This window comes from Bos grunniens, chromosome 29, assembly GCF_055505025.1.
Source record: "Bos grunniens cultivar Pamir isolate PY7600 chromosome 29, Bosgru_T2T1.0, whole genome shotgun sequence".
NCBI lineage: Eukaryota > Metazoa > Chordata > Mammalia > Artiodactyla > Bovidae > Bos > Bos grunniens.
In genome coordinates, this window is record NC_141193.1 from 51,728,941 (window position 1) to 51,745,646 (window position 16,706).

At 45.0% G+C, this 16,706-nt stretch overlaps 1 long non-coding RNA gene across 7 annotated transcripts in view; it reads right to left on the reverse strand.

Annotated features, from left to right (window-relative positions):
* The window catches only part of LOC147342673 (uncharacterized), an 89,931-nt gene extending 76,661 nt beyond the window's left edge, over nucleotides 1-13,270 (reverse strand). For 2 of the 7 annotated variants that reach the window (XR_015157690.1, XR_015157691.1), the window contains exons 1-2: nucleotides 12,976-13,262; nucleotides 8,213-8,388 (exon numbers count right to left, since the gene is read on the reverse strand). This is a non-coding gene — a long non-coding RNA (uncharacterized LOC147342673). Of the gene's footprint in view, nucleotides 1-8,212; nucleotides 8,389-11,427; nucleotides 11,647-12,495; nucleotides 12,829-12,975 lie in introns of those variants that run through there. The other 5 variants (XR_015157687.1, XR_015157688.1, XR_015157689.1 and 2 more) reach the window with 5 other exon arrangements.
* Between the last annotated feature and the right edge of the window lie 3,436 nt (nucleotides 13,271-16,706).

Sequence of the window (16,706 nt, forward strand, 5' to 3'; positions counted from 1 at the left end):
TCTTTAGGCAAAAATACTGGAGTGGGCTGTCATTTCCTTCTCCAGGAGATATTCCCGACCCAGGGACTGAACCTGGGTCTCCCGCACTGCGGGCAGACTCTTTACCAACGGAGGCACCAGAGAACAAAAATAGAAATAGATGGCACAATAAATGGACTGCACTTGAAATATCCCAAAACCTTCCCCTACACCTGTCTGTCAAAAAATTGTCTTCCAAGAACACTTCCGAGGTCAAGGAAGAAACTTCAAGTGTACTCGACTGTCCCAGGTTGCTGGCCTAGGGAGATGCTGAAGCAAGGGTGTTCCAAGAGGTAGAACCTCCCTTGTGTGGGGTCCTCAACAGACCTTCGATAGCCTTGGTGATGAAGGGAGATGTTTGTTTCATCTTTTTTTTTTTTTTTAAAATCGTTGTGGGATAAAGTTAAAACTTAGCAATTCTCTTACAGTCTTCCTAATAAAATGTTTTGTTTACTGATCTGTGAAATACCAACTGTGACAATCACTGTTCTAATATACCTCATAGTGTTGCTGACACTATGGATATAATTATGTGAAATTGAACTTATTCAATACAAATGATGAAGCATCTGTCCTGTGCCCAGCACTTTCCAAGGGTTGGGGAGTACAATGAAAATGCTCCATAAGATGTACAGCTGGTAGGCACATTCTTTAAAAAAGCCTTTTACATTTCCACCAATAGTTTATTCTCAGTGTCAACACTTGCCAATTAATGACCATGCTGGGTGGGAAGCTCATTAAAAACCCAGGAGCCAGGGTTCCTGGAAGGATATCCCATTCTCCCTTGGATAGTCCTCCACCCACTCTAGGTCTCAGTTTCCTCATCTGCAAAATCATGGACAACTGACTATAATTCTTCCCTAGAACCCAAGCTTATTAAGGAGGAGGGGAAATATTAGTCCAAGGCCTGGATGAGAGACCAGACTGAAAGAAAAATATGTCATTGCTGATTTTCAGTCAAACAGACAGATACAATGAAGGAAGGAGCCCCTGGCCCTGCGGGATTTGTCTAGGAGTCTAGTCTGGGAAATTCTTACACATCAGGAGATGGCTCCGAGCTCGATTTCCACCACCAAGAACATCCATGCAAAGGACAAGCCTGCAGGGCTCTGTGCCCATTAGCCACAGGAAGAGACTGCCTCCCAACAGCCAGCAGCATTTACAAGTGACCTCCTAAGGCCTTTGCCAAACTACAGGGGCACCTCTGGGTTTTGTGTTTCCCTCACTTTTATGACTATTTTCTTTAAAAAATGCACATTTCTTCATAGAATGCCACAGTGGAAGGAAAATTGGCTTTCAATTTTTAGACCTCAATTTGCAAAAAACTTGGAGCTTGTTTATTTTTTTAACTAAAGCACCCCATAATTTAAAATTTTTACACGTTCTAATTATTCAGTTCCAAAACACCAAACTTATTGCACAGGGTCCCCATGGAAAGGCTCCCTCTCAGCAGGACAGCCACAGATTCCACCATGAAAGGGCATCAAGGTGCCCTCCTCCCTTCTTTTCTGCCTGGGTGGCCACCAGGTGTTTAAATCCATGCACCCTACTAAATTTCTAGGGTGCAACGGGTGGACCCTTCCCTTTCCCATCCCAGCAGGTGGTCAAGGGCCCACTGGGCTGCAAAGTGGCAGAAGCAGGGCTGGGCCAGCCGGCCAGAGTAAGGGTTATGAAGTCCCTGCAGGTGAAATCAAGAGGCAGGATAAATCCTTTGGACTTCCAGCAGGCACTAGGCTGCTTGGGATAACCCGTACGTGTCTGAGCTTTATGTGAAGGGGTAAAGCGGTAAAGGCCTTGACCCCAAAGGCAAGGCCTTTCTGCGACCGCCAGGTTAGGGGGCTCTGAGACTGTGCCAACAGAGAGCGTGGAATATGAGGTTCCCTGCTCCACCGAGTCCCAGTTCCCTTACCTGTGGTCTGCACCCCTTGGCCCTGCGCATTGGATGCTGATCGCTGGGGACTGAGGAGCCATGAAATGGGCATTCCCAGCCGCAATGGCGACCCCTGACAGCACAACTGAGACCCCCCGCCCTGGACGCACTCCCGGTGCGCCACCCCACCCCCACCCCAACATGAGCCCCCAGTGCACCCCGCCCCCATGCCCACTTCCAGGAGAGGCCCATGGGCCTCACTACTACCCCAGGTAAAACACAATGACAAGCAAATCCACCCCACAGAGACAATCCAAGCTTTTTATCAGCTGATTTGTCTATGATTCAGGGATAAATGGAGAAGGCAATAGCACCCCACTCCAATCCTCTTGCCTGGAAAATCCCATGGATGGAGAAGCCTGGTGGGCTGTCATCTATGGGATCACACAGAGTCAGACAGGACTGAGCAACTTCACTTTCACTTTTCACTTTTCACTTTCATACATTGGAGAAAAAAATTGCAACCCACTCCAGTGTGCTTGCCTGGAGAATCTCAGGGCTGGTGGAGCCTGATGGGCTGCCGTCTATGGGGTCGCACAGAGTCGGACACAACTAAAGTGACTTAGCAGCAGCAGCAGGGATCAAGTTATGACTACAGAAAGGAAAGATGACCTGACCTAGGACGGCCATGATATTCTATAGAGCCTGACAAAATCGGTTACAAGGAAACTTCCTTTTTTCTTGGAAACCGTAAAGCTGGTTCTTTTGCATATGCAATTAAAAACAATTAGCTTGTTACAAAGGCCTGCCTAGGGCAATGCTTGAACTTAATCCTTGCCACATAATTCAACAACTTCCCTGGTGGCTCAGACCGTAAAGTGTCTGCCTACAATACAGGAGACCTGGGTCCAATCCCTAGATCGGGAAGATCTCCTGGAGAAGGGAATGGCAACCCATTCCAGTATTCTTGCCACCTCCAGCCCCCCCCTCACCGCCATCCCCCCAAAAAAAGCAGCTCAAAGAAATATTTTAAATCTCAGGTGCAAAACTAGAGATCCCTTGCCTGTCTGTCTGGATTTATGTATGTCTCAGTGTGAGTCTTCTGTTTTTTGATAATGTTGCTCAAGTTCTGAGTTCTTATTTAAATGGTCTCAAGAAAAGAAAGCCCTTACAAATCAAACAGTTGGAAATACAAGAAAACATTGACCTAAATGAATTTCAGATTCACGTGAACTGGGAAATGGTCAATATTAACTATCTAGTATCTTTTTTTTTTTTTTTTTTGCTACTCTACTATAGACATGTCTAAGAGTCATTAACATTAAGCACAAAATTTTCACAGTGACTAGGTTTATTATAATTTAAAATTGCTATATTGTTATATCTGTCACAAGCTTGTCCACAAGAAAGTACCTCTAAACAATAACAAAAAAAAAACTAAAAATGTAAATATGATATGAGCTTTTAAAATATTAACAATAATTATACCCTAAAATTTATATTTTTATAAATATATTATTATTATATTCTAAAATTTTTTCTCAACATTGAAACTCTGGTATCTAACACAGCAGCTGCCTCATGGCAGTCACTCAACAGTCACTTGCTAAAGACTGGACTGAGCAATCCAACAAAATGAGGTGTGTACTGATATAATGTCATATGTGTCCACACTCCATGTAATATCCATGGACTGGAAACAGTGTAACTACCTATCAACAGGGAACTTGATTTAATACAGAGTAAGGCATTAATATTATGGAATATGACACAGCTGTTTAAACCAACGTACATGTCTAGATATAGCAACTTACATGTCTACTTGCACGTACCCCCTTGTGAACAAAGCAGGGCACAACCACGTGTGCACATTGCAGTGCCACTGGTACCAAAAGTGTGTGTTAGTCACACAGTCGTGTCCAACTCTTTGTGACCCCATGGACTGAAGCCCGTCAGGCTCCTCTGTCCATGGGATTTTAAGGGCATGTCCATGCCCTTAAAGAAGTGAGTGAATCTTGTCTGAACTGTTTATTGGGGGAGAATACTCATTGGAAGCTTACAAGAAACTATTAACAGTGGTTATTCGTTTGGAGGGTAGGTGGGAACTGGGTGGATGGGTGTCAGAGGTGGGAGAAAAAAAAACTACGAACTACTGTTTTATACTTTCAGATTTGGGAATCCACATGAACATGGTTTATAACTCAGTACATCAATTTTAAAGTGCTCTGTGACCAGAACCAAGTAAATTCTGATGAATGAATTACAACACATGTGAGAGCTTCCCCATCATCTGTTCCCCTCTCCACCACCTACCCGGTCACCATTGTTCCCACTGCCACTGCCCTGTGAATACACAGGAAGCTTTTTAAAAGTTGCATCATCTTTAAGTTTTAAAGCCATACTTTCTAACTATCCATTTATAGTCATAAACCCCTCCATCACTCTTTACAACTGACAAAGTGCTTTCAAACCTATCATCTAATTGGGTCCTTAGGACAACCTGAGACAGTTTATATGTTTTGAAAGTGAAAGTCGCTCAGTGGTGTCTGACTCTTTGTAACACCATGGACTATGGAGTTCATGGAATTCTCCAGGCCAGGATACTGGAGAGGATAGCCTTTCCCTTCTCCAGGGATTTGCCAACCCAAGGAAAGAACCCTGGTCTCTTACACTACAGGGAGATTCTTTACTAGTTGAGCCAAAAGGGAAGCCCGAGAATACTGGAGTGGGTAGCCTATGCCTTCTCCAGCAGATCTTCTGACCCAGGAATCAAACTGGGGTCTCCTGCATTGAAGGCAGATTTTTTACCAACTGGGCTATCATTGAAGGAGAAAATTGAAGTTTTAGAAAATTAAGGTTTCTGCCTGAGGTCACACCTCTGAAAATGGCACAGCCAATCCTGATTGCCTGATAAGGATGGCACCTCCCTCACCATCCTTCCCAACTCTAAAAAGGGAAAAAATAAAGATGACAGGAGGTCTTCCACAGATTTTATGTTCATCTCATGACACTGTAGGTCAGATTGATGTATGTGTGGGTCAGTCTGGGTCATGGTCCTGGGGAACAGGACTTGCTGAGAGAGGAAAACAGCCAACTTTTGTTTTGATTGTTACAGTCACCCAGCAGGGAAGAAAAAAGGAAAGGAAAATATTCTTGGCTGGCATGGAGAGAACCCTGCCAGAAAATGGGATGGATGCTCTAACTTGCCAAAGATATCCCTGGAGGCCCCATTAACACCATGATACTGAACCAGAGAGATGCTGAACACTTAGGAGTGCTGCTGATTCCCTGGCAACTTTTGAAAGCAAGCTTATGTTTCCACTGACTGAAGCAAGGGGCAGGAAGGAGGAGGGGGGGAGCGGGGGAGGGGAGTGAGAGAGGGGGAGTGGTGGGATGTCTAAGGATGGAATTAGAGAATGGGAGGATTTGGCTGCTGAGGACTGAGTTGCAGCTTGTCCTGGGTATGTATCACAAAAAGTTTCCCTACATCAGCTTTTCCTCTGGTTCCATTTCTTAACCTCCAGACTGACCCTAGAGTCCCAGATTCATGTGATGCTGCAAGAGAATAAGGAGGAGATGCACCCTTCAAGACCACGATATAAGCACACTGTTAGAGCTGACTGGGGACTTAGAGAAGAGCAGCAGCAACGGTGGAAATGATGATAATTCATCAGTGTGCCCCCTGAATTCATCGTCATCTAAGACACAGCATGTGATATGGGGAAATTGTGTAATGTGCACTGTCCAGGGCCATTCATAATGGTCTCAGAACAAATGAAGGATTCACATGTTCCCATTAGCAAGAGTCTAACTGGAATAAAAAGGTGACCCAAACAAGCTCCTCTGACCCCATCTAAGATGGAAGACCCATCACCTTAGGAAAAACAGACTGTTCGTGTCATAACATGATTTACTTACCCTGCATAGGAGAGAAAGCAGGATACTCACCTTCACACAGAAAAAGCAGAGAGGACTTCCCTGGTGGCACAGTGGATAGGAATCCATCTGCCAGAGCAGGGACATTGGTTCAATCCCTGGTCCAGGAAGATTCCACAAGCTGCAGATCAACTAGGCCCGTGTGCCAAAACTAGTGAGCCCACAACCCACAACTACTGAAGCCCATGTGCTCAGAGCCTGTGCTCTGTGACGAGGGAAGCTACTGCAATAAGAAGCCTGTGCACTGCAACAAAGAGTAGCCTTTACTTGCCATGACTAGAGAAAAGTCCTCATGGAAACAAAGATCCAGCACAACTGAACATAAGTTTTTTTTTTTGTTTTTTTTTTAAAGCGGATAATTTTTAGTTTTAGTTTTGTTTTGCTTTTCAAGAAAGGAACAAGTAACTGCCCTTAACTCTTCACTAATTCTGACACTTTCAATTCACAACTATTATAATCACTGCAGAGAAATTAAAAATGTCTCAAGGAATATCATAAAATATAAATGCTAGCACCTTCGTTTTATTTTAAACCTAAATTCTCAAATTGAACTAGCTAACTTGACTCAGGTCTGATGTGGTACCTTTCAAAGGGGGCAGAAGAAGGAGCCAAGATGTGATACATACAAAGTCCATCAACACCTCAATTTGTCTCTGCAGCAGCTCAGCAACCTGGAACAATTAGTTCTCTTTCCCCAAAAGCTTCTGACTCAGTGTAAACACACATACCCACCCTGTGTTATCTAAGAGACCAGGGTGATGAAAGGGAAAAGGAATTCTCCCCAGGATCAACATCTGACCACCCAAAATAGGACTGCCTTCACATTAAAACAATTCTCCACAGTCCCATTGTTCTATTTGTTTCAAATGATGGAAAATCAAATTATAGTAAAATGTTAATAGCTTCATTGTGTGACCACAGGGCTAATCAGTTATATATCTAAAGAGTTTGGGGCTCAGCTGTGAGGTATTTTTGGATCAATATCTGATCTCTTGACATCAATGTACTATTATCAAGGATTTAGTACATGAAGCAAAAATCCCACAAAATGGAGAACCACAGGACCAAGACTAAAAAGATTTAATTGGAACATGCTAGGGTCTGACCCAGGCTGGGGATACTCAGCCTTTTACTTGGTGGGTCCAGTTCAATGTGGAGTGGGCGCTGGCACAGATTGAGAGTCAGGTAGGGAAAAAAAAAAAAAAAAGAGTGGGGCAGGGGGAAAGAAAGGTGCTTAGATCCATGTGGGGAGTGAAATACATGACAAGCACTCAGAAAATGTTGGCAAATCTTGAAGAGGGGTCAGGGAGTTGAGAATTGTCAGTAGGGCAGGCCTAAGGAAGGAACCCTGGACAATGTATGGAAAGGAAGAATCAACACTTTTTTGCAGTTGGATGTACTTGCCCATGATGAGAACAGTTTCTGTGCAAAGAACATGAAGAAAGCCTCCAGGTGCCATGGAGCCCTGGGCAGGAGGTTTGGAAGAACAAGGCCACTCCCCTAGGCCAACCCACCAGACAAGAGAAAGACAGTCCCCCACCAAGGGCACCACAGATGGGAGAAAGAAGGAAACTGCCTAATACATGCACATTGGTTGATTAACCCACATCAGAACTGTCTCCTATGGTCTGTCACGTGGTCCTATAAACATCTTGGTGGGACACTGGGAGCGATGGGCCATGGCATCCCTGCTCCCCTTGCTGAGTTGCAACAATGCCACTGCTCAGAGAAAGCGATAGTCCTTGAAATATCCCCACAACTCAAGCATCTGCCTCAGACTGAAAGATGCCTTTTCTTTCTTCATGCCCAGAGTGATACAGATCCTACTGTTCCATGGAAAGTAGATCCTGCCACTAAGGGTTTGCATGCTGCAACTTAAGATCCTGCATGCTGCAAGGAAGACTGAAGATCCCACATGCCACAACTAAGACCCAGCAGGGCCAAGTAAAAACATACATAAGTATTTGAAATCAACAACAGAAGTAGTCACAACAGCTCAATGTATTGAGGGCTTACTCTCAAACACCTCACTAAAGGCTTTACCTATTGACATTCCCTACATAGTGAAATCACGTCACATCCACCCTAAGATACAGATGTTATGATGGCTTTCAATTTACAGAAGAGGAAACTGAGGCACAGCATGCCAGCCTTCAGCCCATCTTGTCCCCTCAATTTGTGAAGAATCTCATGCCACACAGTGCCACCTGAGGACTCCAGAGTTTATGAGCAGTGCTTGTTAACTTCTGAGAGGGCTGTGGAGAGGGTGAAAAATACTTCTTGATCTGGACTTTGGAAGAGGACTCTTGACTCCCTTGCTCTCAACATTCATATGAGTCATAGCTATCTTATTATTTTGCTGTAGGACAGGGTATAGCCAATTCTTACCCTAGTGTCTTCTTGGATGTCCCAGTCACTGGAGAAAGTTGCCAGCTGCTACCCTTGTGAGCAGTTTGAAAACTGGAAAAGTCTAGAAAACAATCCTTCTGTTATCTTGAGTGTCTGGGAAGATGGTATCTTGGAAATTGACTCCATGAGGCCAGAGGTTATTGTTCTCATCCATCCTAATGGAAAAAAAGGAAGCAAGAGCTGTATAGACTGGACACCCATGGGGTGTACCATCTTGAATCGAGAGTCAACAGAAGACTGTGACAGTGTTGCCAGTTATACAACACCTTTTTTATTTAAGTAGAATTTAATAACAATGTTGCGCTAATTGCTGCTGTAAAGTGACTCAGTTACACATATACATACATTTTTTAATATGTTTTCCATTATGGTTTATCCCAGGAGATTGGATATGGTTCCCTGTGCTAAGGTAGGACCTTGTTGTTTATTCCAAATGTAACAGCTTGCATCTGCTAACCCCAAACACCCAGTCCATCCGTCTCCCTCCCTCCATTCCCCTTTGCAACCATAAGTTAATTCTCTGTATGCATGAGTCTGTTTCTGTTTTGTAAATAGGTTCATTCATGCCATATTTTACATTCCACATATAAGTGATATAATATGGTATTTATTCTTCTCTTTGTGACTTACTCCGTTTAGTATTATTATCTCTAGTTCCATCCATGTTGCTGCAAATGGCATTATTTCTTTCCTGTTATGGCTGAGTAATATTCATTATACGTGCCACATTTTCTTTAATCATTCAACTATCAAGGGACATTTAGGCTGTTTTCATATCTTGGCTGTTGGGAATAGTGCTATTATGAACATGGGGGTGCATGTACGTTCCTGAATTACAGTTTTGTCCTGGGATATGCCCACTAGAGGGACTGCTGGATCATATGGTGGTGCTATGAATTTTCTGAGGATCCCCCATACTGTTTTCCATAGTGGCTACCCCAACTTACCTTCCCACCAACAGTGTAGGAGGGTTCCCTTTTCTCCACACTCTCTCCAACATTTGCTATTTGTTCTGTTTTTGATGATTGCCATTCTGCCTGATAGGAGATGGTACCTGGCTGCAGCTCTTATTTGCATTTCTCTAAGAATTAGTGACATTGAGTACATTTTTATGTGCCTATGGCCATCTGCCTGTCTTCTTTGGAGAAATGTCTATTAAGGTTTTCTGCCCATTTTTTGATTTTTTTTAAAAATTTTATTTTATTTTTAAATTTTACAATATTGTATTAGTTTTGCCAAATATCGAAATGAATCCACCACAGGTATATCCACATTCCCCATCCTGAACCCTCCTCCCTCCTCCCTCCGCTCCCCTCCCCTCCCTCTTGGTCGTCCCAGTGCACCAGCCCCAAGCATCCAGTACCGTGCATCGAACCTGGACTGGCGACTCGTTTCATACATGATATTATACATGTTTCAATGCTATTCTCCCAAATCTCCCCACCCTCTCCCTCTCCCACAGAGTCCATAAGACTATTTTTGTTGTTGTTGCTGCTATTGAATTGTATGGTCTGTATATTTGAAATCAAGCCCTGGTCTATTGCATCATTTGCAAATACTTTCTCCCATTCTTTAGGTTGTCATTTTTTTTTAAAGGTTTTCTTTGCTGTGCAGAAGCTTGTAAGTTTGATCAGGTCCCCTTTGTTCATATTTGGTTTTGTTTCTATTACCTTGGGAGACTGACCTAAGAAAACAAAGGTCCAATTTATGTCAGAGAACATTTTGCCCATGCTCTCTTCTAGGAGTGTTATGGCATCATGTCTTATGTTTAAGTCTTTAAACCTTTGTGAGATATTTATGTGCAGTGTGAGGGCATATTCTAATTTCAATGATTTACATGCAGCTTCCAGTTACACATCTACATGGCTCACATTAGAGGAGTCTCTCTCTCTGATTGTTTCTCTACCTCACGCTGCACGTGTCTCTCCTTAAGTTTTTCAAAACATGTGAATTGGGGGATGGGTGCGGGTGAACCTTTGTTTATCTCCCAAGCTGCCTTCCTTCTCCTAGTGCAGTGCTCCTTGTTTCCTGGGCAAAGGAAAGCCTATTGCAATGACTCAAGATTCAAGTCCTATCACTGCTACTTACCTCCTGTTTGACACAACGAATTTTTTTAAATTCTCTAAGCTTAAATGTACAGTCTATAAAATGAGGATGACAACAGCATCCTTATTTGTTTAATGATGGTGTAAGAAGTGCATTTTTTTTTAAAGTAAGTAAAGTATTTGGCCCAGAGTAAGCACAGTATAAAACTTAACATTTTTACAGAACCCTGCATAAAGTACCTGTTGGCAAGATAGAGAAGTCAAGAGAAGGAAAGGGAGAGATGGAAGCAGCACTCCAGCCCAAAGTAGGCATTTGGGGGCTCACCAGGGAGTCTCCACTGCCACTTTCTCCTGTGGCACTGACCAGAATCTGTTCTCCTCTCCGAGGGGCCCAGAATAACAGAGGAACAATTGTATGTGGTTGTTAACATACATCAGGGCAACACAGCCCTGTGAAATAGAAATATTGTCAGACTCTGTATCTCTGCCCTAACGTTTTATAAATATATCAGAGAAAAAGAAGAAATAGCTGGCTGATTTCCAGAGAGCCAGTGGACAAAACTGTATTTCATTATAAAATCAGAAAAGAAAATAATGTCTTCTTAAGTACTGTGGCTCTTTTTACTTTGGAAAATAAAGTTTTCTTGTTGAATACTTTTAGAGCTGGTTTCCCTAAATAAAGACATGTAAAAATCTAAGTTTCTCCATGTCAAGAATGTACTTTCTCATTCCTTGCCAGTTTTATTTAGAAACTGTACTTCTCCAGTATTTTTTTTTAATTCAACTTAATCTGGCTAAACCACCCAAGCCAACACAAAGCACGCCATGTATTGTAAACTTCAATATTCTGGCTTTAATATGGAAAACATGCAAGCTTACAGACGCCCCTTTGTGGAACCTTCTGTCTTCTTTCTCAGTGATGTGAAATCTCAAGAGCTAAAAGTTAGTCTGCAGACCAAGGTCATGGCCATTTAAAATATCCTTAATGCTATGCCACATACTGGGACTTACTGTCCAATAACTATCCCTTAGATTCCATTTTCTGTATTACCCTCCTCCTCCAACTGGAGAGAACCAATGCATTAGGGTTCCACCTGCTGTTTTGTATTGCGAACTTCAGTTGAGACCATAACCTGAACGCTTACTTACATGCATTTCATCGTGACCACATGACAAACTTTCATGGAACTTCACAAGATTCCAGGAGTCTCCCAACAGACAAGGCCTGGTCTAATTCACCCCTCTGTTCTTCAAAGCCCTGTGAGCACCTTCCCAATCCCTTAATGCCCCTGCCCCCAGGCCCTTCCTCTATAAACTTTTGCTATTTGGAAGAGCCTGGCATTGAGGTCTGCTGGCAGCTGATATGAGTGAATCTGAGTGAAACAAGAGGACAGCTGGGCTGCATTCCACACCAGTCTCCTCTTGGCATTTAAACAGGTGTGCAGGATTGAGTAACTACACATTCCTAATCTAACCTGCACCAGGTGTTCTGCATCAGTTACTAGGATTTAATCTCAACCAATCTTGTTTGGCATATTATGAAGGTGAGGCTCTTGACAAGGTCAGTAACTTGCTCAAAATGACAGGAAGAACGGACCCAGAATTCCAACAACCATCTGATTCCAAAGGTGTTTGGACTAGTTTTGACCACTGTCCATCCCAATCAACTCCCAAGGCATCCACTTTATAAGAATTCCACTTCAATTTGGGTTCCACTTTCTTATTTCCAACTTCAGGAAATGCCATAGCCTGAACTCTTATCCACAGGCATCTCATCTGCAGTACAGTTCCAACTTGCATGGAACTCAACCAGAGAGGGCTCCTGTCCGATTGCCCTTCATACTCCTCAGAGCGCTGTGACCAGGGCCTTCTTCCCCCATTACCCCCCACATAAACCTCTGCTATTGGGAATAGGCTGTTTGTTGCTGGAAACCACCTTGAGCTTTGGCCTGAAACACTCTTCCCTGGTCAAGCACTGGAGTCATCCCTGTTTTTCCAACAGTGTTAGCCAGAGGCACTCAAGATCTTTGTAGACTCAACATGAGGAGCACCAAAAGAGCAGAAAATGGGAAGGAGACCAGAGGAGACCAGGGCATCACTTAACATCGCCTAGACAGGATTCTGGAGGAGTTCCCGAGTCTGCTGGGGATAAAGGTACCCCTGCTGGCCATGCCAAGTGGCCGAAGTGATGGTATGGGTGAGAGGTGGCAGGCTCACCTGAGGAAGAAGAAATAGGAGTAATCCTGGACCATGGTGTGGGAGTGACAGGAGAAGTAGCCCAGGCCGGTGAGGTTGAGCCTGGAGTCCTGGGGCACCTCGAGCCTGCTGCCCCACGCCTGAGTTGCATAGCATCTCGATCTCAGTAGAGTAGAAGAGCCCCACATGGCTGGCCTCATACTGCCAGGGCAGGTCGTTGTACAGGCCATGCACCTCCTTGTGCAGCACCAACAGCTTGGCCTACACGATGATCTCGGCCAGCTCTGCTAGGTAGCTGCCGGGGTCCAGCCCCAGCTGATCCAGGGTATTCGAAGAAGAGACGGCATAGGCGACCTATTTATTTAAATATTTATCAAAGATATAAAGAGTAATAGAATAAGGATAGCTCAGTAGGAAAATTCAGTGGAGAAAAGAGGCTGAGTAGCTTGGTTTACGCGGGAGACCAATAAAACTTCAAGACAAGAAGTTTGCACCACTTACGTAGGCTGCAGGCGTCCTTCCATTCTCCTGAAGGAGAGGAGACACTGAGGCCTCCCCGGTCGGATCTTAGAAGCCCAGGCATAATTAGCAAGCATGGCGGGTTCCGCGCTGCAGATGGAGACTCAGCCAGAAATTGGGAGAGAGAGCGACATGGGGAGACCAAGTTTCGGTGAACAAGTCCCGCACTTTACTTTCCAAAGTAGTTTTTATACCTTAAATTGTGCATAGAGGATAATGGGGGAAAGGGTGGAGTCATGCAAGGACAGCAGCTCCTGGTCCTAATCAAAGCCAGGCTTTCAAACTTATCATATGCAAAAGTTCAGGTGAATTACATCATCTTCTGGCCAGGAGGCCTGTTAACATTTTAAGAAACTTATCTTTCTCTAAAGGTGATTATTCCAAAGTCAGGCACCAGCCTCCAAAAAAGCATTGGACAAAGCTGCATTCCTATAGGGCAAAGGTGAGGTGGGCTCAATCAAGAAAAGAATTAACTCAAGGGTCCAAGGTTACAAACATTGAGGCTACTACTTACATTTCTATACACCCATTATATCAATCAATACACTGCCAAGGACACAGTAGGTAAGGAGTATGGAGACTTAGCAGCAAACATTGGCCCAAAAAGTGAAAAACCCTTCACCAATACAATTTCTAATCAATCTTTTAATTACTCAAAGGCATCTGTGTTTAGACAGTTTAGAACATCTCCTGCCTCTCACAGTTGGGAGGCTCTGAACAATCACATGTGGCCAGAAAAACCTATTCAGGCAGGCTAGAGGATTTCCAAAGGAGTTTGTAGGTTAAACACTGTCACACCCAGGAATTATTAACTGGAACTGTAAGCTAACTCTTTTTTCAGAGAGAGGTAGTGGGGGACAGCCCCCCGTAAAGTCAGAGGTGTAGGTGAAAGCACAAAGCAGAAAGTAGGCAGACTCTGGTTTTGGGGGTAGATGCTCGAGAATTTCCAGGGGGACTCCTGAAGTTCGATCCCGCCTTTGCGTATGCCGAGCCTCCTTCCTCGTGACCTTTGTCATGGGCAGAGTTCCTCACGCTGGCTCCCGGCAGTGATAGAATTCCAGTTGAGCTATTCCAGATCCTGAAAGATGATGCTGTGGAAAGTGCTGCACTCAATATGCAATATGCAGTATGCACTCAATATGCAATATGCCGGCTCCCGGCAGGTAGCCCTTGCTCAGGGGTCTCCACTCGGAGGGCAGGTGGCAGCCGCTGGTGGCCTCCAGCCCGCCGGCCAGGCAGAGCGCCGCGCGAGCAGCAGCGGGCACAGCATGCTGGCGCCAGGGCGGGTGGCGGGAGCCGCCAGGTGGGCTCCCAGCCCTAGGCGCGCTACCCGGGGCACATGGCCTGGGGAGGGGGGTAGCCCTGCGGCGGCAGCGAGAGCGTCAGGGAACCCGAAGTGCCGGGCCCCACCACCTTGAGGTGCAGCCCGGGGCGCTTGTCTCCACGCATCGCTGCGGAAGCTCAGCGTGCTGCTCCCTCCTCCGCCGGGATCCCCTTGCGGGGCCTCTCTTGGGAGGCTTTTAAAAGGGCGCTGGGAGGGCACGCCACCCCGGCTCCTGTCCCCCCCGTAGCTGGGGCATGGGCGGCAGTGGGAGGGGTGGTGGTGGGAAGCCATCCAGGGGCGTGAGGTGCTAGGGAGACATCGCAGTTGGGTCTGGACCGGGAGTCCCCATTGCTAAACTCCGTGTTTGCGCCAGCTCAGAGGTCCGTGGCCGAAAAGTCAGTGTGGGGAAACGAGGCCCAGCCCTCTTCTAGCGCCCTGCGCACTGACCAGGTGGAAGCTTGCCAGGCACAAAGCTTGCTCCAGACATAGCCTTCTTAGAATGATTGCTGTCGATTGCTATGAGTATTCAGCACACGTTTTTGCATTTTCTGAGTAGTTCATTTACACTCAAATGGCACAGAAATCTAACTTGACGTTGACAGTCACAGAGTTTACCTTGGAAATTCTGTGTGATCTAATAAACTTTTCTTAATATCTCTCTCCCTTTTCATCTCTTATGTTTTAAGGATGCTCTTAGGAAAGCGTTCAACATCTGTAAAGCCAAAGCCACATTGCTTGGATTTTCCTACAGCTACATGGCCTCATCGGAGAAGGCAATGGCACCCCACTCCAGTACTCCTGCCTGGAAAATCCTGTGGATGGAGGAGCCTGGTAGGCTGCAGTCCATGGGGTCGCTGAGGGTCGGGTACGACTTGAGCAATTTCACTTTCACTTTTCACTTTCATGCATTGGAAAAGGAAATGGCAACCCACTCTGGTGTTCTTGCCTGGAGAATCCCAGGAATGGGGGAGCCTGGTGGGCTGCCGTCTATGGGGTCACACAGAGTTGGACACGACTGCAGTGACTTAGCAGCAGCAGCAACATGGCCTCATGATTAACCTCATTCCTACATTCAGATTCTGAACACCCTACACCTGAGAAATAGATCAGAAGTTCCAAACAGCTTTTCACAAGTCAATGAGTGACTCTGAAGAGACCTAAACTTCACAGCTAAATCTTTATTTCTAAATTAGACAGTTCCTTTTATCTTCCAGTTGCTTTAATTATTCTTCATGTAGTAAGAAAAAAAAGATTATTTATACGTATAAATATTTTGTATAGTCAAAAAATCTATATGAAATAGCATGGATATAATATACATATCATCGTACATATGTCATATGTACGATGACATATGCAAAACTGCTGTAAAGTGGAAGGCTCTTTGTTCTGCAAGCATCTTATTAACCGGGCTTTCTGCAAGACTCAGCCAAAGTCTTCTCTGACTGAAAGGAAGAGTTCTTAGGGAATTTAGAAAGGAAAGGTAAGGAGAAAATTGGGGAGGAGGGAAGAGAGAAAATTCCAAGGTCTCATATCCCTTGACAACCAAATCTTCCTGTGATCCCCAAGTCTTCAGTTAGGACAATTAAATTCATGCATGCTTCTTGTGACAGGGCAGAAATCCAGCTGGCATGAGGCAGGGACTCAGGAGGAGGAGGCCATGAGCAGCATGGTCTCAGGGAACCAGAAGACCCTGGGAAGGCTTTGGGCATGCCTTGAAGTGAAATGGCCAGGACTCCAGCCAGTGTGGCCCAGCTTCTGAGGGAATGAAGGCTAAAGATCCATAAGGTCACACCAATCCAGATTCCAACCGGTGACTCAATGGACACATGGTTGCTTAATCGCTCAGTCATGTCCTACTCTTTGTGACACCAGTGACTGTAGCCTCCCAGGCTCCTCTGTTCATGGGATTCTCCAGGAAAGAGTACTGGAGTGGGTTGCCATGCCCTTCTACAGGGGATCTTCCCAACCCAGAGATCGAACCCAGATCTCCCACATTGCGGGCAGATTCTTTACATCTGAGCCACCAGGGAAGTGGTGACTCAATGGAGCAGATTCTTATTCCTACAAGATCATCTGTGTTGGAAGAGGAAAGAATAGTAAGAGCTCCTCATGGACAATAACTAACCTCTACATAGCTGGAAGTCAGCCTGGAGCCTCGATTCATTCTGTAGAAAACAGTTATATAGAGGGAAGCAAGTGGACAGTAGTCCCGATGGTATATGACTCCTCCCAACAACCCCACCACCACCATGGGAGATGGTAGAGTTAAGTTTTTCCCACAAGGAGAAATGGCATTTGAGGATGGCATCAGACATCCTATGTTAGGACTGCCTGTTTGTCTCTCCTTCAATATATGAGTTAAAACGTTTCATAACATCTTAGTCTG